Here is a 23,604-nt window from a genome sequence, read left to right as displayed (position 1 = left end):
ACCATCGTCCCTGATGGGATGCCCGACTGTGCGTTTCCGGAGCCAGTCGGGGGCCGAATATCGTTATACCCGGAAGCCTGGGAAAGCATCACCCAGGACCGATGGGTATTACGAATAATTTCCGGAGGTTATGCCATCCCCTTCACGTCAGACCCCCCCTCCAATCAGGAGAATCCCGGACGTTCCACCCAGTCAAAGGGATCACACAACTTCAGAAGTTTCAAAGCTGCTAGAAAAAGAAGTCATCCAGTATGTCCCCTCAGACCAGATCGGATTAGGGACTTACTCAAGATTCTTTTTGGTGCCGAAAAGAACAGGGGACCCGAGACCCATTCTAGATCTCAGCCAACTAAACCACTATGTGCAAAAGTTCAAGTTCCGAATGGTCACTCTTCAGTCGATTTTCCCATTGTTGGGAAAAGACGTATGGATGTGCTCCATCGACCTCAAGGATGCTTACTACCATATCAAGATGGACAGGGCATCCAGGAGTCACCTACACTTCCGACTGGGAGCCAGTCATTTCCAGTTTCGAGCCCTGACCTGTGGTCTCACCACAGCCCCCAGGGTGTTCACCAAGTGTTTGGCGGTGGTGACGGCTCACTTGAGACGTCAAGGATTCTAAGTGTTTCCGTATCTGGATGACTGGCTCCTCACCGCCCCTACCAGGCATCTACTAATACAAACCAGGGATGCTACCATCACACTCTGTCAGCAGTTAGGCATAACACTGAACTGGGAAAAATCTGCCTTGTTGCCCTCACAGTGTGTCATCTTTATAGGTGCAGTGCTAGACACCGTTCAGATGCGAGCCTTTCTACTGCAGAAAAGAATCACAGTCTTACAAAATCAGGTGCAAGCCCTGTTACCTCTCAGGAAAGTAAAGGCAAGATGGGTTCTTCAACTCCTGGGCACTATGGCAGCAACAATTATGTTAGTTACTCTAGCGAGATTGCACGTGAAGCTCCTTCAATGGCTCCTCTTTGCCCAATGGTCTCTCTAAAGACTCCCACTTTCCCATCAGATCTTGCTCACGGACAGATGCAAACAGGATCTCAGATGGTGGCTTTGCACCAACAATCTGGACAGGGGGAACCCTTCGTTCCATCACCCCCAGTTGCCACAGTGACCACGGATGCCTCCCAGATGGGGGGGGCATTATCTTGGCAGGACAGTCCAAGGCATGTGGCAAGATCACGAGATACATCTGCACATCAACGTCCTAGAGATGAGAGCAGTGTTACTTGCATTGCGGGCACTTCAGAGCTTTCTTCCTCTCGGGACTATTGCAGTACACTCAGACAGCATGTCCATTGTGTGGTATCTGAACAAGCAAGGAGGAACCAGATCATACCCCCTGTGCAGAGAGGCCATGCGAGTATGGCAGTGGGCAATTTCTTCCCATCGGTTCCTGGTGGCCACGCACATTCCAGGGAAGTCCAGTGTGATAGCAGACAAGCTAAGCAGAGCTATTCTGATGCCTTACGAGTGGTCCCTGAATCGTCTGGTTGCAAAACGAATCTTCAGCAGATGGGGTCAGCCTTGCTGCGATCTTTTTGCCAGCCCCTTCAATGCCAAATGCAGCAGCTACTTCACGCAGATGCCCCCACAGGGGGAGTCACCCAGGGATGCTCTAGTCCACGATTGGCCCTCCAGTCTGCTCTATGCTTTCCCTCTGTTTCCCTTGCTATCAAGAGTGATTCAGAAAGCACAATCCTTGGGAAGCAGAATGATCCTGATTGCCCCACACTGGCCTCGTCAAGTCTGGTTCCCCTTTCTCCATCCATACATGGTGGACCCTCCTTGGACTCTGGACCCAGTACCAGACCTACTGACACATGTCGAGACAGTTCAAGTCCTCTCTGCGGACTCTCAGGTTGACAGCCTGGCTTCTCCAATTCCGTTGCTAGTTAGGCTTCATCATTTTTCACCTGAGGTGGTTCACATTTTATCGTCCTCTCATAAGCCCTCTACTAGGAGAATTTATTCCAGCAAATGGAAGAGATTTTCTATTTGGGCTCTTGTGTAGGGAATTGACACTTACACAGCTCCAATTGCTTCCGTCTTGGAGTTCTTGCCTATGCTTTTCCAGCAGGGCTCAGCGTCCGCTATCATTAAAGTTCAATTGGCAGCGATTTCTAATTTTCATATTGCTAATGAGCCTAGTTTGATGACCCACAGACTCTGTAAGGCTTTCCTGAAGGGCACTCTGTTACTTCGCCTTCCTGTCTCAGAACCTATTATGCCCTGGGATCTAAATTTTGTTTTGCAAGCCCTTACTTCACCACCATTTGAACCTGCTGCTACCTGTGCCTTGAAATTCTTGACCTGGAAAATGGCCTTCTTAATAGCTATCAGATCAGCCAGATGCGTTTTAGAAATTCAGGCTCGTTCTATCAAACCTCCATACTTGATCTTTCATAAAGACAGGGTGTCTCTTAGACCAAACCCTTCTTTTCTTCCTAAAGTGGCATCCATATCTAATCTCAATCAGTCTATTGAGTTGTCCATGTTTTTTCCCCACTTTTCAAACAAGGCAGAATTTAAATTTCATCAACTAGATGTACACAGACAGTTACGTTTCTGTCTGCACAGGACCAAAGATCTCCGAAAATCTGATCAGTTGTTTGTCTCCTTTTCAGAAAACATAATTGGGTCCCCTGTCTCCAAGATCACCCTATCCAGATGGATATCAAATTGTATTTCTTTCATTTATTCTTCAGGGGGGAAAGACCTACCATTTCCAGTCAAGGCTCACTCTACTAGGGCTGTATCTGCATTTGCAGCCTACCACGCCAGATTGTCGATGGATGATATTTGTGCTGCAGCTACCTGGGCATCTCCTCACACCTTTGTTACTCATTACAAACTGGACATGGTATCTAGGGGCAGGTCTTCCTTTGGTTCCACAGTACTCAGGAGTATCTTCCTTTGAGCCTCCCAGGATGTAGGTGCTGGGGACGCTGTCCCACGGGTAAGAATGTAGGCGAGATTGGACTACATAAGATCAAGAAGTTATGTACTCACCATAACATTCGATGTATGTAGTCCATCTCACCTCACATCCTTACTTACCCTCCCACCTTCCCTCGTCCTGGTGGATCTGGAGGTTAGGCTTGGTTTTTAGAGTTCCCTTCACATTTAGTTTATTCCTCTTGTTGGGATTTTGTTATGCATGAAGTATGAGTGTGGTGTTTGCAGCAAACTAGATCTGGGGATATAGAGCAGTGCAGCATGGGATACCTCCTTAGCCCAGCCAATAGAAGACTTTAAGGCTAGAAAAGTTTGGCCAAGTCGGAGCCGATATTCGGCTCCGATCCCACGGGTAAGAATGTGAGGCGAGATGGACTACATATATCGAACATTATGGTGAGTACATAACTTCTTGATTTGCTACAATTTAGCCCCACAGAACCCATCACTGTTTAGCCTAATAATCTCTAAACTGGCTAGAAACCCTCCCCATACTCTGTTACGCACAACTGGTAACAGTCTACAAAATATTCCACACACCACAACAATGCCCCACCCTCAAATCTCTCATTCTTCCATATCTACCAAGAAGAACATTGCAGTCAGGTGATAAATTGCTTCATCTGATGTTGTTAATCTTCACCTAATCCTTGATGGTGGGTTCAGTTCCGAACCTTCGGAACCGACTCAGCCATTATTTTCCAACCCGCGCTCTCCAAAATCTCGAGCCCGGCTGTACCCATAATGTTCCCCACAGAGATTACCTCAGATTTCGTTTGCCATGTTGCAGACCAGATGTGCCTTTATTATCTCTCGAGCCTTGGCAAATATTTGTGAGTTATAAAACTTTTTATATACCTACCTCTAGTAGTTAACCTTATCTACCTTATTTAACCTACCCACTCCTCTTCTACAGTTTTTGTCTTATGGTGAGGTATTTTTCCTGCTTACCATTGTTGGTAACTCCCTTTCTTTACCCTTAGGGTATTCTTGTTACCATCATTGGTACTTTTCTTCTTCCTTTGCCTTTCAAAAAAAAAATCCTCTCTCTCTCCCCTTATCTTCTAGCCTTCCTTATTTTCAAATATGTCTGATAAGAAAGAATCTGCAGTGAAACCTAAGGGCTCTTCAGGTTTCAAGAGATGTACCAAGTGTGAGGGAAAAATGCCCAACTCAGACGGCATACCTGAGTGTTTATTGTTTAGGCAAAATTAATTTGCAAAAGGATTGTGCTATTTGTCACGGATTTTCCTCACGTATCTTAATGGAAAGGAATAATAAGCTTTTGTTGAAAGGCCTGTTAAAATCTCCTTTCGATGAGGCCATTTTTGGATCTAAAGAGAAAACTGTGGAAGCGGGAACTTCTTCCCACAGTTTAAAAAAGAGTCCTTCTTTGGTTACGAGCTCTTCGGAACCAATGAGAAAAATTTCTAAAACTTCTTTGGCTCTGAAAAGTTCTTCAGCACCGGGAGAATTATCAGTGCCTAGCAAGACACCTTTGGAACACTCTGATACCTCGGCCACAGCTCCAACTGAGCCGTCGGTACCTAGGACTTCAGAATTACCTATTGCAACAAGGACATCATATTCTCCTTCTGTGGACTCTTTTAGGGACACCCCATTCGTAGAAGTCTGACGGTCCAGATCTCCTTCCACGGTATCAGTGAGGTCTACTAAAAATTTATCGAAACAGGACATTACAAGGTTAGTGGACCAGCTCCTAGTGGCAAGAGGATTAACTTCGGTTCTGAGCCGAGCCAGCATTGGAACTGCTCATTCCATAACACCTACATACACTCCTCCAACTGTATCTTAGCCCTTGGAGTCCTCAGTTCCAACAGCCCCAGTTCTGGCTGAGTTGGCTCCGACAGTCTTCCCGTCTTTGGTTCTGACTACAGCCTTGAGTTTTTCCTGGATCTTCTGCACTGGGGGACTCCCAGGTCGGGACTCAACAGTCGGTTCCGGAATGCATGATATTTTTTCGGTTTCGTTTGAGCCTTCCATACCTCTTGGAGTGTCGGCCCTTGTAGTTCAGACTCAGGCTCCAGGTGCAGAGGCAGTCTTCTCGGTGCAGGGTGTGACCCCGGTTCTGAAGCACTCCTTTTTGGTTCCAGGCTCCCACCCCTCTACGGGGGGGGGGGGGCTGCCTTCTGTATCATGGATAAGGCACTATCCCTTGGGGATTCTCAGTCATTGCCTTCCCTGTCTGGGCAAGTATCTTCTCCTTCCTCTCAGCCAGAGCTGCTCTTGACCTCATCCCCCAGACAGAGGGTGCAAACGCCCCAGGTAACACCCACCCTGGTGGTTACCTCTTTGGATACTTCTCCAGAACGTCCCCCCGAAGAAGTCCATGTGAAGAGGAAGTGCAAGAGGAAGCACCTCGACTCCCCAGAGGAGTCTTAAACTGAAGATACTGACTTCAATGAAGGCAAAGGTTCCCCAAAGTCACCCCCTGAAGATGTTTCCTTTGGGGACATCCTTGAAATACTGAAACAGAGGGGTGACTTTTCATCCACACAGCCTTCCACAGAGGAGTCCGTATACCTGGAGGCTTTTCGCACCCAACCATCCACTTCTTGGATTTCTTTGCCCGCTGACGAACTGGTGAAATTGATTGCTCAGCGGGCTTGGAAGATAACCAATGCCATAGAGCCTACTCCGAAAAGACCTGACCGTATTTTGTCTGCACCAAAGCAGGAACCACATTGGTCCAAAGGAATCCCTGTTGATGCAGTGGTGGTGGTAGCAGCAGCCACCAAAAAAGAACTTGCACAAGAGAGTCACACTATCCATCCTCCTAACAAGGAGTCTAGGACCTTGGATAGATTTGGGAAGTGTGTTTATGCTTCAGCAACCTTTGCGTTAAGGTCGTTGAACTACATGTCACACTTTAACAGGTTACAAAGAGACTTAATTAAGGAACTTTCTAACACTCTGGCAGGAGCAGTAGTTGCAGAGGTTCAGGATTCGGTCTCCTCCCAGCTTGCAACCCTTGAAATCATCTCCAATTTGTCCATGAGGCTCATAGCACATGTAGCCGAAGAGACTTCCAGAGCAGCAGGTTCAGGCATAGCCATCAAACGGTATTCCTGGATGCGTTTATGTGACCTCGTGAAGCCATTCAAAATGTCATTCTTCAATGCACCCTTTGACGGATCTATCCTTTTTGGCCCAAAAGTTAAGGAAATTCTGACCAGAAGTGAGCAGGGTGGCAAGACCCTATCTGCCATTGGCATTCGTTTTTCTACTCCTCAACAACCCTACTCAAGGAATCAGAGGAGCGGGAGATGTTGGTTCAAGAAATCCAAAGGGCCTTTCTATGACTCTTGTGGTAAAAATTTCCCCTGTGGCAGAGGGGGAAACAATGGATGACGCCGCCCTAGGAGCCAGAATAGACCACAAAATCTGGAGTCCAGGGAATCCTTCTCTGGTACTTCCTATCAGCGATGCCCGATTGTCTTGCTCTGGAGGCAGTCGGGAGACTATTATCCCTGCACCTACCAGCATGGCAGATAATAACTTTGGACAAATGGCTGCTCGGAATAATATCCAGTGGCTACCAAATCCCCTTGTTCGTGAACCTCAAACCTCAGAAAAAACTCTGAGATGTTCCACCCAATCAAAGGGAGGCAGCAGCTTTAGAAATCCAAAAGCTGCTTGATGAAAGAGTCATCCAAAAAGTCCCACCAGACCAGATAGGATCCGAGTTAACTCAAGATTCTTTTTAGTGCCCAAAAAAAACAGGGGACTGGAGACCGATTTTTGATCTCAGTCGATCCAACAAATCGGTCTACCAAACCAAATTCTGGATGGTCTCGGTACAAACCATATTTTCTTTCTTGGAAAAAGCCAATTGGATGTGCTCGATAGACCTCAAGGATGCTTATTACCACATAAAGATGGAGAAAAGCTCCAGGAGGTTTCTACACTTCTGGCTAGTGGCCAGTCACTACCAATTCAGAGCACTGCCCTTTGAACTCACCACAGCCCTCAGGGTGTTTACCAAATGCCTGGCAGTAGTTGCAGCTCATGTCAGACTGTAAGGTTTTCAAGTATTCCACTACCTCAGCGACAAGCTCCTCACTGCTACCACCAGGCATCATTTAGAAATAGCAAGAGACTATGCCTTGCCTGTCTGCTCATCCCTAGGCATTTCAGTAAAGCTCAAAAAATCCAAGCTGCAACCCACACAAAGTCTGGATTTCATAGGGGCGCAACTAAACACCGTCTCAGGGATAGCTTCTCTCCCTCCACAGAGACTACTAAGTATCAGGGCTCTGGTGAGATAGATTATTCAAAATGACAGAGTCCCAGCAAGATTAATCCTTCAAACCTTGGGTTCAATGGCTGCCACAATCACTCTGGTTCCTCTAGCAAGATTTCACATGCGAATACTACAGTGGTTACTAGCAATGCAGTGGTCTCTAACTCACCAACTAATCTCTTATTAAATTCTAGTAACCAATCTCTGCAAACAAGACCTCAAATGGTGGTTTCATTCAGATCACTTTCTCCTGGGCCAACCTTTCCCTCTACCTCAACCGCAAGCCATAATGACCACAGATGCTTCCCAGATGGGGGGGGGGGGGTTATCTGGGAAAGACAGTTCAAGGTACATGGTCCCAACTGGAGGCCAACCTGCACATCAGTGTTCTAGAAATGAGGGCAGTGCTATTAGTGTTGCAAGCATTCTAGGATTCTCTTCTTCTAGGAACAGTTGCAATTCAAACAGACATGTCAGTGGTCTGGTACATCAACAAACAAGGGGGAACCAAATCATATCCACTATGTCGAGAGGCACTCAGTGTGTGTGGAAATGGGTGATTTCTTCCAACTGCTTTTTCATAGCAATGCACATTCCGGGAAGTTCAAATGTGATATCAGACAAATTGAGCAGGACTAGTCTCATGCCTCACAAGTGGTCCCTGAATCCAATAGTGGCAGACTAGATTTTCCGTCGATTGGGCTAACCTTACTGCAACCTCTTTGCTTCCCTCCTGAACAACAAATGCAGAAGTTACTTTGCCCTAATCCCTCCACCGGGGAATCACCCAGGGACGCTCTTCTACACAATTGGCCGCCCGGTCTATTATATGCCTTTCCCCCAATCTCGTTAATTTCTCAGTTTCTGAAGAAAGCAAAAAGGATGAAGAATACCATAATCCTCATTGCCCCATTCTGGCCTCAACAAGTCTGGTTCCCCTTCCTTTGGCCTCATCAGCTACAGAAACCATGGACTCTGGACCTGGTTCCAGACCTGCTAACTCACCCACAAGGCATGGTTCACCCGAACTTGCAGTACCTCAAACTGATGCTGTGGTTCCTCCAATTCTCCATGATTGCCAGGCAAGCACCTCTGTCATCACCCGTCCAACATATTATTATTGCAGATCACAAACCTACAACTAGAAAACTTTACCTGACAAATGGAGAAGATTTACCATATGGGCTTTAAATAAGGGATTTGATCCCTTCAATATCCCAACTGAATGCCTGTTGGACTTCTTGAATACTCTCTTTGAGTCTGGTCCCTCTGGTTCGACTATAAAGGTTCAGTTGGCTGCAATCTCTAATTTTCATACTGGACACAATGACTCTTCAATAATGTCCCATAAGCTTTCCAGAGCCTTCCTGAAAGGGTTGTCCTTGCTAAGACCCCCTTTTAAAGATCTGGTTCCTCCATGGGATTTGTCAACAGTCCTTCAAGCATTAACTCAAAGCCCCTTTGAACCAGCTGATTCTTGTCAATTAAAATTTTTGACTCGAAAGACTTTATTTCTAGTAGCCATCACCTCTGTAAGGAGACTTTCTAAGTTACAGGCGCTATCATGCAAATCTCCCTATTTAATTTTTCATAAAGACAGGGTTCAACTAAGAACAATTCCTTCTTTTCTTCCAGAAGTGGTTACTGAATCCAGTATCAACCAGACCAAACATTTACCAACCTTTTTCCCTAATTTTACTAATAAAGGAGAATACGCTCTGCATTTGCTAGATGATCTCCACAAAACTAAGGAATTCCATAAATCTATCCAATTATTTGTGGCCTTCTCTTCCTTAAAAATGGGTTGTGCAGTCTCCAAAGTTACCTTAGCTAAGTGGTTGAGAGACTGTATTTCTTTCACCTATCAGTCTCAAGGACTTTAACTTTATAAAACAGTTAAAGCTCATTCTACGAGGGCTGTTGCCACATCAGCAGTTTTTCATGCAAGAGCTTCTCTAGATGACATTTGTGCAGCAGCTATTTGGTCTTCTCACCATACCTTCATTGCACATTACAAACTAGAACAAATCTCGAGAGGTCAAGCATCCTTTGGCTCTATGGTGCTTCAGAATAGTCTTCCATGAGACCTCCCAAGGTACATAAGTTGCTGGGGATTCTGTCCCACCGTCAAGGATTAGGTGAAGATTAACAACATCAGATAAAGAAGTTATGTCTTACCATAACGTTCCATCTGTGTTCATCTTCACTAATCCTTGACATTCCCTCCCACCATCCCCCATCATAAATTATTTAGTAGGCCTCACCAATTCTGACCAGTTTCTTATGAGGAATCCATAGATGGCCTTGTCCTCTTTGTATATATCTCTATATGTATATATGTGTGATATTCTAAAATTTGGCTATATTCTGCCATCTGGCAATCTCGATCTGAGGCAGTCTCTGTGAGGAACATTATGGGTAGAGCTGGGCTCGAGAGTTTGGAGAGCACGAGCTGGAGAATAACGGCTGAGTCGGTATCAAGGATTGGTGAAGATGAACAACACAGATGGAATGTTATGGTAAGACGTAACTTCTTTTTATGGTATCGAAAGCAAATAACAAAGCAGGAGGCAATCTGTGTTTCAGCTACATATCAAAAACATGGAATGATATCCCGTTTAAGCTAAGACAAATTAATAACCTAAACCTTTTTAAAACCAACCCCCATATTGTACCTCAGGAATAATAGGCTATGCTACTGTGATACTTCAGGTTAACTTGATTATCACATCGACATACTAGTCTAACCTATCTCTTTATACAGCACTTTCACTATGAGTCCCTTAATGGACCTACCCAACTGTGTAACCTCAAGCTATTCTGTTACTATAATCTTGATTGATTAAAGCTTACTACAATACTGTAATGACCTTTTGTTTCCTGACTTTAATAACTGTAATTGCATTTTACTTGCAAAACTCAGTGATGTAACATGGTAATGAATTTATCGTGACTAATCTAAACTTCCAGCTTGTGTCACTGGATTATTAAACCTATATGTGTGAGTTGTTTAAATTGTACCTATGTGTAATTTGTTTAATTGTCTTGAGCTTTTCTTCTTGGTCCTGTGCAGAAAAGGGGCAATCTATGCCCAGTCTGTCAAGAAATGCCATCAGTAAATAAAAAAATTTATTTTCTGATATGGAGTGGAGCAAAACAGCATAGTATTTCAGAACTGCACAAGAAAGATACAAAGGGATACTAGAAATGAGCCAGAGGTAGAGCAGGTCCAAAAATGTGCAGAAGCAGGGGTAGTACTAGAACAAGGGCTTATGATGGCCTTCCTTGCTGTCAGCCTGTATGCTGATGTGGCTACAATTGCTGATATAAACGTACAGTTATTTCTGTTGTCCTTTTGGGAAATGTGTTTTCTGCTGAAGGGTAAGCAATGATGACCAGGAGAGTTGCCTTGTGTGTACCTATCATTCATTTCTGGACATTGTCTCATAATAAAAATCAGTTTCTAACACTAATCCATAGAGCTTAGTGCTAATTTTGTTGATATGTTTGTGAAAGAAGAATTGTCCTCAGAGATGGTGGAACTGTAGTTGGTTAGCATCTAGCTCATCATAGTAGTGAGCAATCCCTGTGAATGTTATTTCAGTTAAGTCGGTGTTCAAAATCGCACTCCAATTGAATTGAAAGAATCTGCTACCTGCTACCTGCTGATGTTCCTTCCTGTGGTAAAACATGATGCAGTATCCCTGCTGTACTTTTTCTCCTGCATTCTTTCTGTTCCATCCTAATAAGTCTCCCAGTATCCTCTCCTTTTTATCATCTTATTCTGTATGTGTCTTAGGTTTGAAATGTGTAGTGCTTTCTTGATTTATGCTAACCAGTCTAGTTTTCTTCCTCATTCATTTTTTTTTAATGTACTGTTGTTGTCACTAATGTACTGTTGTTGTCACTATATAGTTGCAGTAAATGTTGTGTGTTCTTTTGCTGTTTTATACCTGTAGTGAGATCTCTTATTATATTGCTCCATGTGATATATTTTTATAATAATCAGCTAGAGCTTTTGTTTACAGACTTCCACTAAGAATGAGTTCTATTTTGTTTGTGTCTTTCGGCTTTTCCCGGTTAGGGGTCGCCACAGCGGAACTCCGGTCCGCTAATGATTGGCAGTTGATTATTACGTACTGGCTTGCCAGACCTGATGCATAACCTTCAACGAAGGTACGCCCATTCACGCATGTCTCCACGCAGAAGACGCTCTAGCTGAGAATCGAACCGGACAGCGTCTTACTGTGAGGCGACAACGCTACCGCAGCACCACCAATGAGTTCTATTCAGATGAAATTTCCAGATAAACAAATGGAAGAAAATAAGTAAAGCATGTTGTGTTCTGCCAGATATCCATTTATGCATAGCTGGCTGTAGCAAAGTTTGGCGACCGCATCCCAGAGTTCACTTTCTGTAGGAGTGAATCAGAGTTTTTCTGCATTACCTAATTTGTAAAGTCTCTGCTTTCTAATGGGATAGTAATCTTAATGTCACCTCCAGGTAGAAAATGGGTGGTGCTGTGGATTGCTTGTAGAAAGTTCCCCTGTAGTTTTGGTTCCATTTTTTTTATAACCTCCTCCCTATAAGACTTGACCCCATGGTTTGACTACCTGCATCCAGTTGGCCCAGTCATTCTGCAGTAGAAGGAATCTGGAATCCCTGTGTGAGGCAGGAGCCCTCTGGCCAATTTGTTCCTGCCTGGGAATCCCAAAGATCTCATGCATTCTTCTGCAAAAATGGGGGTAGTAGGGAATAGGCTAGTTTGCTGGTCTAGTGTGTTAGTTTACCCTCTTCCCTGGCTATGCACCCCCCTTCCCCTGTGTCAGCTGTTTTGAGCTTCACTATAGCTGCTAAATGAGGGGAAACATGCCTACATGAAAACTTTCTGTCACCTTACTGTGAGAATTGCTCACTAGACTTGAACTGCATGTGGTGAACACCTAGTGCTCCATATACCTCTGTACAATGAAATCCCCTCAGTTTACTGTGTGACTTTCCCACAGCAACGAGGACTGTCTAGGCTCAAACACCATGGGGGAAACAACTAGGATTCCTGCCACATGTCATCTATGTGGTGAGTCAGTGCCGCCTCCCTCCCTCCAGGATAGACAAGCTGGCAACAGCTGTTCACTTCCATCTTCTTCCTCTTCCCACCTCCTAGAGGCACCTGAACCGCTATTCAGACTGAGGCACTTGTGATGTAGTCAGGGCTTTATCCCTGAATGCCACAGAGCTGGCTTTTAGTTCTGGTCCATGTTTAATGCAACCCTTTGGGTGTAGCCTTCTGAAAGCAGTGTTGCTGAACATATGTTGCTGTACTGTACAAGTTAATATTGTTCTAGTAATGTAATTTTACGTCTTTTCATATGTGATTTTTTTTCAGCCACAAGTATTGCACAATAGTGAAACCAGCAGTAGGAGACAGTATTTGTTTTTCAATATGAAGTGTAGCATAGGTGCTCCCAAATAATAATTTAACAATAAATCATGTTTGTGAGTGGACAGTGCAAGGTTTACCCCTTTGGTCATGAAGGTGAGGACTGAGTGACTAAACAAAGCTAACTGTTAGTAAACCTGCATTTACCCTCACCATGACGTGCTTTCCCGATGTTATACAATTACATTAATTTTAAAAAAGAAGTGATTTAGTAGAGCATAAAGAGTATGGTACAGTCTCTAAAAAATATGGTGTTGGCACTTTAATATTTTTTTTTATTTTATTTTGCTTACCAAAATGCAGGGAGTATGACATGAGCAGCAGAAACGAAACAAAACTAAGATATTTTACTGCCAGCAGCCTTTGCTGTTGTAAACAGAGAGATGCTGAGAAGAATAGGGTTCAATGTGTTACAAATTGTCTGCTTGCCAACATTTTACTAGTTCAGTGTACAGGTTAACAGTCCCTAATCCGAAATCCTTGGGACCAGCTGTGTTTCGAATTTTAGAATCTTTCTGATTTTAGAGCCCTCAGACAACAAATTACAAATGCAGCTTAAATAGGAGTCAAAAATTACAATTACTATTTACTGCTAGTAGTAGATGACAAGACAGTAGTGAAACTGCAATGCATTGCATACATTTTGTATGCTGTGCTATGAAGAATCAAAACAACTCATCTTCAAAATTCAGTAAGAGTCAAGATTATTAGAACTGCTCACTTGTCCCATACACACACACCCCCATGCACATGCACACTCGCACTAGGTGTAATTAGAAGGTGATGCAGAAGGTTCAGGGTTGGATTATGAAGCAGCAAGCAGGACATCATCGGCATCAGTGGTGTGATCATTGTCAACAGGTTGTAGTCGGACATCTGATGATGGGCTAGGAACATGATTCTTAGGTGACAAAGACTTCTTGAAGTGTCATCTGTCTCAACATAGGTTTCTTTTGAAGCAGTCCCTCTTTAACTGAGTAAATTCCCTTAATCTCATGCTCACTGATAAATTCACATTGTTCAAGGCATGCAATTAACTGATCACATGTTTTCATCATATCATCTGTGGGAATTTTTGCACTAGTGTCCACAATGTACTCCTCATCCATGCTATCCTCATGCTTATCTACATTTACACAATTGCAACAACTTCCCCATTGCTCAAGGAATGTACAACAGATGCATCAATGTCAATGTTTACCATTTCTTCTGTGTCATCTTCCTTTAAGTTGTTTGTACTTGTGCCTGATAAACTTCTAGCGTATGTTACAACATTCGATATCATCATCTTGTCATCAGTGACACAAAATCCTTCAAAGTCTTTATTTATAGGTTCATTTTCATCAAACATCAATGTTGGCCAAAGTTTGTGCCAAGCATTAGTTAATGTTCATTTCTCAACATCCTTCCAAGCATTAGCAGCTGTGTAAATGGTATCCTTAATACTAAACTCTTTCAGGAAATCTTGGATTCCTACACCTCCATTGACCGCAGCAAGCAAAAGTTTGTGCCAAGCATTAGTTAATGTTCATTTCTCAACATCCTTCCAAGCATTAGCAGCTGTGTAAATGGTGTCCTTAATACTAAACTCTTTCAGGAAATCTTGGATTCCTACACCTCCATTGACCGCAGCAAGCATACAGTTTAAAAAATGTTTTTTTTGTACTTGCTCTTCATTGATTGTAAAATTTCCTAGTCACAAAGCTGCAATAATGATGTCACATTTGGAGGTGGGTAAATTCCAAAAACATTACTTTTCACAAGACGTTTGGCAGGAGGATGTGAGGAGCAGTTATCCACGAACAATAAAATTTTTACAGTTTTCTTCCAGCCCAGTTTGCCTGAAATGAGCTTGTGCCTGTGGTATGAAATGGCTATTGAACCAGTAAGAAAACATTTCTATGGTAACCCATACTTTCTTGTTTGCATAATAATGCACGGATAAATGGCGTACACCTTTCAGACATCTTGGATGTATTTATTGATTTATTTATTTTTTGACATTTGTTGACCAGGAAAGTCCACTGGGTCAGAAACCCATTTTCAGTGGAGGCCCTGGGAGAAAAGCTCCATTTACAGTAAAACATATAACAGATGGGTACAATTTACATTGTTTAACAGTATGATTTTTATACAGTTTCAGTAGTAGTAATAAGCAAAAATAAGTAAAAATATACAGTAAAGTTTAATATAGGCAATGGATAATTACTCAGTGGCATTCTGTTAATCTTTGTACTCTGATAGGACAGAGGCTGAAAACAAAATTATTTATATTAATATAAAATCATTGTGTAGTAGCAAAAGTTAGCTGGTTAAGGTTGTTAGTTAAGAATACAGTCCAGTCGTACAACAGAGGCCTAGGATTAATTCTAAGGTGGACTTAGATGTGGACCACATAGACAAGTTTGATTTTCAAGAAAGTGGTCTCTTAAGGTATATTTGAAGGTTTTCAATGACTCAAGTAAAGTAACAGTTGGGGGTAGGTTATTCCATAATTTTGCTATGGAGTAGGAAAATAAACTTTGTCCTGCTCTCTTGTTGGTATTTGGACACGTAAAAGTTTGTTTGAGGACCGAAGTTTTCTAGAGGAGATGTAGAACTGGATGATGTGTGAGAGTGTGGGTCTGTTATCTGGGTTATATATTAGTTTGTGAGCAGTGTTGAGTTGAGTATACTGCAGCTAATGGGAGAAATTGAGCCACTTTAAAGTATCAATAGCTTGACAATGGTGTGTGCAGTGTGGTAGGCCACAGACAATTTTTGCAATTTTGTAATGGCATGATTGTAATTTGTTGCTCAAGGCTGTGTGCAGGTTTATGAAAATGGGGGAACCATAAAGGAGGGAATAGAGTAGGAGAGTGCTAGCCAGTTTTGTTCTAGTGGACGTATCTATATACAATATATGTCTGTAGAGCTTACCTAATTTGAAATATGTTTTTTTATTATATTGAGTATATGTTGTTCAAAGCATAGTTTGTCATCTATAGTAATGCCTAGTAATTTTGTAGTATGCACCACTTCTGTTTCAGTTTTGTTTTGGGAGAAAATTTTGAAATCTTGTAGGGGAAGTTTAAATGAACATATCACTAGCTTTGATTTTTTGGGTTTTAGAAGTAATTGTGCTTCATGTAACCATGATGTTCATCGTGTTACCCTGCTGCAGTCATCACACTTGGGTTATCCTGCCATCAGGCGGTCCCGCAGTCGGCCTGAATTCCAAAGTCTTGGTCCGGCGTCGGTTGCTGTCGCTTCTTCCCTGACGTCAGTGCGCCAGGGGTATATAAGAGGCATCCGACGCCATTTTCTTCAGTCTTTCTTGCCGCACAGTGCCCGAAGCAGAAGCAGTTCGCAATTGCCGGTTGGCCGACACCTGAGATTTTCGATTTGAATTTCAGTCCGAAGTCTTCAATAAAGCTAAGTACCCCGTTGGGGAACATTTTGTTGCCTCAGTCCGATGTCAGAAAAAGTTAACAATTGCATTTCTTGTGGGAAGCAAATACCTCATAAGGACTTCCATTCCTATTGTATTCCTTGCCTAGGCCCAGACCACGACGTCACGGGTTGTCAGTTTTGTGCTAGGTTTAATAAACGCACTATCAAACGCCGTTTTGACTTCGCACAGCATTACTTTGGTAGGAAATTTAATTATATCATGCCGTCGGAGCAGCCGACGACCGCAATTCATAAAAAACGCAAGGATAAGGACAGGCAGCTTAGGAATAAGCCAGACCCCGAGGCCTCAGCTGGGCCTGTCGCCGGTTCTCTGGTTTTCAGCGAGGCACCTACGCAGCCCCTGACAACCGCAGAGCTGGAACCCCAGACAGCTGCGGACTCCCAAGCGGAGTCTACTAGGCCGACGCAGCCATCTACCGACACCGGAGCAGAATTAGACACCGGTGCAGAGGAAACACCTTCGGTTGTAGAAGGTGTCTTCAGACCGACTACACTCACCATTAAATCTTATGCCAAGCTTAAAACTCCTTTAAAACCTAAGAAAACTGTTCATCAGTCTACAGGTCAAGGCCCCATGCCTAAGAAACAGATGCTTAAGATGGCTGAAGATTTAATTACCCTTATCAGGGGTTCCCATCCCCCTCCTGATAAAAGACCAAGACAAGAGGAGGATTATGCATCCTCTGACCAGGTTTCTCTCCTCAGATTCTTCTGAGGAACAGGATTACACTTTTCCACCTTATGAGGATTCTGATGCTGAAGACTCTATTCCCTCAGCATCTCCCCCTGAAGACTACTCCTTTGGGGAAACATTACATACCATGAGGGAACATTTCCACTGGGAAGGCCAGGATTACTCAGATTCTAAGAAAAGGCTCCGAGAGTTCCTTTTATTACCCCAGCACAGACCTCTTGCTGTCCTTCTTGTTTTAGATATTGTGGATGATGTCTACTTGGAGTCTAGTTTAAATCCAGACTCTCTACCTCCTGCTCCAGCCAAACCAGATAGATACTACAGAGTACCTGACTCTCACAAATTCCTTTATAAAAGCCCTGTAGCTGACCCAGAAACTATTTCCCAGGGTCCTAAGGGAGCAAATGCTTCTATGGCTAAAAATTCTGTGCCTCTGAAAGAGATTCCAGAGCCCTAGATAAATGGGGAAAGAAAATATACACCTCTGCAACTCTGGCTATGAGAGCATTAAATTGCCAGTTTCACATGTTGAAATATCAACATTTCCTGATGTCTCAGTTAAAACAAAAAATGAGCACACATTCAGAACAGCCTGAATTCAAGGGAATGCAGGATCTATTGCATGCAGCTGAACAGGTGGGCAAGCATACTTTACAATGCGGATTTGATTCATTGGAAGCTTCCTGTAGAGCAGCTGTTACTGGCTCTGTCATACGTAGACATGCTTGGTTAAAAGAGCAAACCCTCCCTGACGATGTTAAAGCAAAATTATTAGATGCACCTTTACAACAGGATGTATTATTTGATGTCAAAGCAGAAGAGGTTTTAAAGAAAATGGAGGATAAGGCTAAATCTATGCAAACGGTCAAGGATTTCTTGCAGGTACAACCCCCTCGCTTCAGCAGAAATTGGCCAACAAAAAACTGGTCCTTTCCAGCTTCAGACAGATCACAGAGGGGCAAATACAGATGCCCAAGGGGCAGAGGTCAGTCACAGGGCCCTTACAAACCTCACCAATGGGGTTCTGCTGCCCTGAAAGGAGGAGAAGACAGGCCCCAAGCTAGAAGAAGGCAGACACAATGATTCTATCTTCAAACCACCAAGCAAATCTCTCCTGGCAACACCCTTGGGAGGAAAACTAGCATTTTTTTCAGACAATTGGCACATCATCACAAAAGACAAATGGGTTCTAAACATTGTCTCTCAAGGCTACAGATTCCACTTTCATACCTTACCAAGGATCAAAGGAATGCCAAACCTGCCACCAAATCAATGGGCAGAGGCACAAAACCAAATTACAGCCCTCATGAACATGAGAGCCATCCAACAGGTACCTACACAGGAGCAAGGACAAGGATTTTACTCAAGACTCTTCCTAGTCCCAAGAAAGGACAAAGCATGGAGACCCATTCTGGATCTTTCAATTCTGAACACCTATCTGCAAGTATCAAAATTCAAGATGCTACACTACAGCAGCTTCTTCCCATGCTGGGCAAGAATGCTTGGCTAGTCACTTTGGACCTCAAGGAGGCATACCTGCATGTCCCTATCAAACAAAATTGCAGAAGAAACCTCCGCTTCATTGCAGGTTCAACGCATTACCAATTCTCTGCACTGCCCTTTGGCTTATCTACTGCGCCCAGGGTCTTCACAAAATGCCTGGCACCAGTAATTGCATACTGCAGACAAAGAGGAATTCAAGTATACCCATATCTGGACGACTGTCTTATTCAAGCAGAAAGCAAGGACATTCTTTTACAGCATCTGGCATTTGTCAAACACCTTCTAAGTTGCCTAGGGTACACAGTAAATGAAAAGAAATCAAAACTAGTACCCTCACAAAACATAATATTCCTGGGTGCCAGCTTGGATACAAAGGCCCAGATGGCTTATCTCACGCCAGACAAACAACGACAGCTGTTTCAATATTTCAAAATAATGACAACAAAGACCCAACTCCCTGCAAGAAAAATTCTGCAGGCCTTGGGATTCATGGCATCTTGCATACTACTAATACGATTTGCAAAACTGCATATGAGGAAATTACAATGGTACCTGAAAGGTGTATGGACTCAGCACAGCCACAGCTTGGAAACAATGATACCACTCATTCCCTGCCTTCAACAGGAGTTTCTATGGTGGGCACAGGCATGTCACCTCAACAAGGGTCAGCCTTTTACCTTACCCACAGCCAGGCAAACTATGACAACAGATGCATCGGACTATGCCTGGGGAGCACACATGGCAGGACAGTGCATTCAGGGCAAATGGACTACAGATCAGAGACACCTGCATATCAATCAAAAAGAAATGCTAGCAGTGCAGAATGCCCTAACAGCTTTCAAGGACCTTCTACACCCAGGACAACTACTAATAAGGACAGACAACACCACAGTTATGTGGTACATAAACAAGCAAGGGGGCACACATTCCTACCCTCTATGCAGGCAAGCAATGACCTTGTGGAACACTGCACTGTCTTACCAGGTTCAATTACAAGCACAATTCCTGCCAGGAAAGAAAAACACATTGGCAGACAACCTAAGCAGAAACATCATGGATCCACACGAATGGAAACTGGATCCACAAGTATTTGCAATGATAGCTCAAAAATGGGGACGCCCAGACATAGATCTGTTTGCAAGCCCCCACAACCACCAACTTCAAAAATTTTGCACAAGGACCTTCCATCCACTAGCTTGGAAAGTGGATGCCCTCTCATTCAGTTGGAAAACATTAACAGTGTATGCCTTCCCTCCACTGCCTCTTCTAGCAAAGGTACTGCTGAAAGTCAGATTAGAGAGGCCACAAATGATTCTCGTTGCACCAGACTGGCCACGCCAGCATTGGTATCCAATTTTAAGGAACATGGCCCAGGGTCCACCATGGTGTTTGCCACAAATTCCTCACCTGCTCACCCAGCGAGACAATCTGATTCTACACAACCAGCTCAAGACTTTAAACCTGGCTGCATGGCAAATTGCGTAAACAGCCAGCCAACACCTTTATCCAAAGCTGTTATGGATGTCATTCTGGAGGCCAGGAGGCCCAGCACCAGGAAAACCTATTCAGACAAATGGAAAAGATTTTGCGCCTGGAACCAGGCTAAAGGCCTAAATCCCCTGAAGCCGAACATCCCTCAGATTCTACAATATTTAACTGAGATGTTACACAAAGGACTTTCCTTTTCATCTATTAAGATCCACGCCTCAGCAATTTCAGCTCATTACAGCACGGATCCTCCTTTATTTTCACATCCACTCCTAAGACAGTACCTCAGAGGGGCTAAGAACGTAAGACCGCCAAGGAGAGCTCCAACACCTACTTGGGATCTCAACTTTGTCCTGGAAAAGCTTACACTGCTGCCCTTTGAACCAGCTTTTTCAGCTGATTTAAAATTTCTTTCATGGAAAACTGCCCTACTACTAGCAATAACCTCAGCTAGAAGAGTCTCAGAGCTACAGGCACTAATGCAGTGGAACCTTTCCTCATTTTTCATCAAGACAGAGTTTCTCTACAAACTAATCCTTCCTTTATGCCAAAGGTGGTATCCAGTGGGGCCCTAAACCAAACCATTCACTTGCCCACCTTCTTCCCAAATCCCGAGAACAAAGGAGAAAGACTCCTGCACTCTTTGGACATTCACAGGCAATTACGTTACTACTTGGATAAAACTAAGGCTTTCAGAAAAACTGACCAGCTCATTGTAGCCTATGCTACAGGATCACAAGGAAAAGCCATCTCAAAACAGACCATTTCTAAATGGATAGGACATTGCATACGTTTGTGCTACACACATCATGGGAAACAAGTACCTGCTAACATTAGGTCCCACTCCACCAGGGCTACAGCTACATCAGCAGCCTTTCTCAGGGGAGTGCCAACCAAGGATATTCTGGAAGCTGCTACTTGGAGTTCAGTGCACACCTTCACCAAACACCATCACTTACCTCTTTACTCTAAGACTAGAGCTGGTTTTGCCACTGCAGTTTTGCAGGGCCTACTAGCTTCTTCTAACCCTGTTTGACTCCACCTCCCCTCCTTAGCTTTGGGATTCAACCCAAGTGTGATGACTGCAGCAGGGTAACACGATGAACATAGTACAGTTTTGTACCTACCATAAATGTAGATGTTCGAGTGTTCACCCTGCTGCAGTCCAGGTTACCCTCCCTCCATCCCCTCTGAACTAGCTGAACTTATCTCTACCACTTTATCCTATACTACCTCTGTGGTGTATTTGCTTGTACCTAAGGGTTTGTTTTATTTTTATATAGCCATATGTGTATATATATATATATATATATATATATATATATATATATATATATATATATATATATATATATATATATATATATATATATATATATATATATTTTGCCTACCTGTTGGGGGCACCTGACATCTGGTGCAAGAAAAACTGAAGAAAATGGCTTTGGATGCCTCTTATATACCCCTGGTGCACTGACGTCAGGGAAGAAGTGACAGCAACCGACGCCGGACCAAGACTTTGGAATTCGGGCCGACTGCGGAACCGCCTGACGGCAGGATAACCCAAGTGTGATGACTGCAGCAGGGTGAACACTCTAACATCTACATTTATGGTAGGTACAAAACTGTACTTTTCTATTACTGAAAAACATTCTGTGTTATCTTTAGGAGGTCTTGGAAATTACTGGAAGAGGATGTGATGGTAGAATCATCGGTGTATTAGATAAGTGAGCTCTGAAGGGAGACTGTGTGGAGATTATTTATGAATACATTGAAAAGTAAGGGACTGAGAATGGAGCCTTGGGGAACTGTCTATTTTGTTTACCAGGAAGTCAAGCTGATTATTTTGCCATTTTATGGATTGTTGTGTATTGTTCATGTAACTGGTAAACCAGGTTAGGGTTTGTTTGGAGCATCCTAGTGTTGCCAGTTGTATTAATTTAGTATGTGATACTGTGTCGAAAGCTTTGGCTAGGTCTAATAGAACTACAGTTATTAAAAGACCTGCATCCAAAGCTCTATTCACAGTATCAGTAAAGTAGAGTAAGGCTGTGGTTGTACTATGTGCAGGTTGAAAACCATGTTGAGTAGGGGTGAGAAGATTGTTATCAGTGAGATGTTGTACAAGTTGGGTGTGAATACACTTTTCTAGAATTTTGGATAAAGGTGAGAGAATGGAGATTGGTCTATAGTTAGTTAAATCATTAGTAATGCCTCCTTTATGTAATAGGGTAATTATGGATTTTTCCAGATTTGTGGGACTGTGACTTCAGAGTTAGATTGGCTAATTAGAATGCTAATAGGGTATGCTATAGCTTCTCCACTCTGTTTCGAATATTCAGAGGGGAGGTTATCTGCGGAGGGGGGGTCATGGTCGTAGTTTAGATAGACGTTTAAACATTTGAGAGGTTGGCCCTGGTTGTAGTGAGAGCTGTAGCATTTTTGGTTGATTAGTAGTTTTATCTTTATTGAGTGAAGGATCCCGGCTAGGTTTATCCTGATAGCGATTTGAGGTAGTATCATTGTTATTAGAACAGCTATTTGTTGCTGGTGGTGGCTCTTTTACAAATTTTAGGATGTTACCGATGAAGTGAGAATTGAAAACTGGATGTTTGTTTTTTCCAGTTGCTGCCAACTTCACCTTGTGTGTGTCTGCAACATTAGCACACCCAAGAATAGTTAATCTATCTTTAACATCCTTACAACCTGTTGGGCGCTTTCTCGTCAGCCAATGTTAATGTTTTTTTCTAGGAACACAATGCCAATAGAGAGTGGTTTCATCAGCATTGTAAACTTGCTCAGGACTTAGATTTTCATCAGATATTATCCTGACAAATTCGTCAGTGTCATTTTCAACTGCTTCATGGTCAGCCAAAGCTTTTTCACCACAGATTTTTAGATAGTGTAAACCATTAACGCTTCTTAAATTTCTGCAGCCAACCTTCTGAATATTGATAATTGCCTTCAGTTTATAAGTTCTTCATGATATAATCTTGTTTGTTTCATGACCAACAAATCAGTACATGGCATACATTCACTTCTTTGTTGTTGAATCCACTCCATCAACACACAGTCAAGTTCTTAATTTTTTGCCTTATGCAGTGTTTTTCTATCTTTAATATTCTTCAAGTAAGATGCCACACGGACATACCATTATCAGGCTTTTGAGTAACTCTACCTTCTGCATTATTGATAATGACTGATGCTTCCTTTTCTTTTTCTCAGTATTACCCATTGGAGTATCTGCAGCTCTTTTTAACATTTTCACAGTGAAATTAAAGACAATGCAATAAAAGTATCAGTGAACAGCAGACGCACTCCTATCAGTACAAGCACCGAGCAGTGTGTGGGACTAAGTGCGTGGTCCAGTAATTTTTTAGAAAAAACTTCAGATTTCAGAGCTTTTTTAATTTTAGAATTTCAGATTAGGGATTGTAAACCTGTTCTAAGAAGTGTTTGTATTAAAGAGAAATGCAAGTAGTATGTTCTGAATTCCCAACCAACTTCAGCACATTCTGTTGTGTTGATCTCCAGCATAACATTTACATAACATTCTTTACCCATGCAGAAAAGTCTGTCTTTTAGTGCAGCTACCAGTCCAACTTCTTTAGGAATGCTTTATTTATGGAGGGCACACTGATTTTTTTTTTGCTTCCCTTGAAGACTTAGCCCATTGAGTACTTTATGTGCACCTAATCAGCCCGATATTTCCATGGGGGTGAGAGTTGAATATTTCTGGGCTGAGTGAAAGCCCTCTGGCCCCTTCTTTCCTGCCCTGGAATCATTTTT

At 43.1% G+C, this 23,604-nt stretch overlaps 1 protein-coding gene across 1 annotated transcript in view; it reads left to right on the top strand.

Annotated features, from left to right (window-relative positions):
- Positions 1-23,604, top strand: part of ZCCHC4 (zinc finger CCHC-type containing 4) — a 1,048,879-nt gene that overhangs the window by 201,241 nt on the left and 824,034 nt on the right. The gene's annotated exons all lie outside the window — the stretch shown is intronic.

The sequence above is a fragment of the Protopterus annectens genome, chromosome 2.part1 (assembly GCF_019279795.1).
Source record: "Protopterus annectens isolate FY-2018-M chromosome 2.part1, PAN1.0, whole genome shotgun sequence".
Taxonomy (NCBI): Eukaryota; Metazoa; Chordata; order Ceratodontiformes; family Protopteridae; genus Protopterus; species Protopterus annectens.
Note: the sequence above shows the minus strand (reverse complement) of the source record. Positions and strands in the feature narration are given on the sequence as shown.